Raw genomic sequence first — 2276 nt, forward strand, 5'->3', positions numbered from 1 at the left:
CACTATGCAACTGTGCTGTTACAATGTGAAAGGAGCCATGCATAACATATAAACAAGTGGACATGGCTGTTTTCCAAGAAAACTTTATTCACAAAAGACAGGCAACAGGTGGGATTTAGCCAGTGGGCTGTAGTGTGCGGACCCATGATCTGTGGCATTTTCCTAGAGCCTACTGCTAAAACACATGGTAAAATTATGGCTACATTAGGTTACCAAGAAATTGCATATGATAAATATTTGCAACTCTTTTGCTGGCATAACTCACCATAATTCTATATATCTCTACCTAAAACACTAAAGCAGTCCCACTGACTACAGACATTGGATGCAAAAAAGTTAAGCATTTCTGTCTCATAATCAGAATTATGTTATCCTTGGAATTGCTTTACATGAAAGTAGGTATAATTGGTTTCAATTAAGTGGACTAATCTTGTCCAGTTCTTAGATATTTCATTCAATTGTTTATTTAGCTAGTTATACTAACTCTTACACATTTTACTGTTATTCTTCAACTTTTCATAAAACCTCTTTTCAATACATGACGCAACTGGCTAACTTCACTTTAAGTCTTTATAGTTTCCAGTTATCTTTCAAAACTATATTTTATTTGCTCTTTTGCTTGAAAGAGGTGAGCCTAATTTGACTCTCACATTTTACTGGAAAAATACCACTCATTTTAGACTGAATCAAAAGTCCAAATTTAAGAGCAAATTTTTGCAACATGGACCTGTTCAGACAATACATTTTTAGAGTGAATGGTGTTCCGGTTCGTTGGCATTCTGATTGTGGTTGAGGAGATGATGCCACCTGACCTAGAGAAGGATAGTAAGAGGCATTTTAGTCATCAGATAACCCACTGAACTAGTTTTCTAAGTGACAAAACAAAGACTCAGTGTGCTCAGTACAGGCTAATCCAGGGTTATGAGCTTTATTGTATTTATATTCATCTTTAAAGCTCTTTACTGTGTGTTTTTAAATATTTTCTCACAATAATCCTGTGAGTTAGTTAAAGCAGTGTTATTATTCTATTTTTTTTAAAGTGATTTCAGATTCACAAAGCTTGAAAACTATAAATTTAGCAAGGAGCAGAGCTGAAATTCAAACCCACGTCTTCTGCAGTACCTCACTGGCCATGTTCTGACTTGATCCTTATATGCTTCTTTTTTGGCCTGGAGAAAATTTGAAAAATTTACAGCATGACTAACATTAAAATATATTTTAAAATTACTTGTATCAGACCTCATATTAACTCTTAGGTTAGAAGCCACTCTTGTGCAACAGGAAGGAAGACAGCTTACTGATTCACTCAGCTTCCAAAGCAATATCCGTGACGCTAAAGGCATCACCTAATCATATAACTCTAATTGGAGTAAAATAATTTTTGCACATACTATCAGCTGCAGAATGTAACACATGTTAGGTTAAACAACGTCTCATCCTTTCTGGTAGCCCGAAACACGGTCTGTCCCACTTCCAACAAAAATTCCTATGAAGACATGGAAGATGAAACTCATGAAAATTAAAATGAAGAGTAAGTAATCCTGACCCTCCCCAAATCAAACTTTAATAGAAATAAGTTAGAAAAAACATATGCCAAATAGAATACATATATTAAAAAATTGGAAACAAAATGCTGGGATTATTTTTTTAAACGTCAAACATAGTTTGTAGCACAGTCATTTTCCTAGAAGCCGTGAAATATATATCTGTTGAGCGAATTAATGAAAATAATAAATATTTTATATAATGTTAAATGGTGACAAAAGAACATAACATTTTGAGTATGAGTTCAAGTTTGGAAGCAAACAGTCGAAGGGAGAGATGGGAGGAAGGAGGAGAGGAAGAAAGGAAGAGAGAGGTGAACAAAAGAAGACATGCATAGGACATTTTGGCATCCAGTGGGCGGTAAGGATTATAACAAAATGCCAAAAATAAAAACACTGTATATCGGCGACAGAAGGTAGCGTTATTTTCTTTCTTATACTTTTCCATATTTCTTAGCTTTTCAACAATTATTTTACATCTAAAACTTTTGAAGTTTTTTCAGCTCTCAAAATCATGCCATGGTATTTTTCTAATTAAAAGTTAACTCAGTGTTGTAAAGAGGATAATAAATAACTCAGGGCCTGAGCCAATAATAGAGCTGATAAGAATGGTGCCCACTGGTTCTCCTGTCAGTGATTTCCAACTGATCCAAGAGTCCCAGGGATTCCTTGAACCCATCCAGCTGCCTTCCCTGGATAAGGCTGAGAGCAAGTGACAAGACTCTCAGTGAC

Source organism: Equus asinus, chromosome 10 (genome assembly GCF_041296235.1).
Source record: "Equus asinus isolate D_3611 breed Donkey chromosome 10, EquAss-T2T_v2, whole genome shotgun sequence".
Classification (NCBI taxonomy): Eukaryota; Metazoa; Chordata; class Mammalia; order Perissodactyla; family Equidae; genus Equus; species Equus asinus.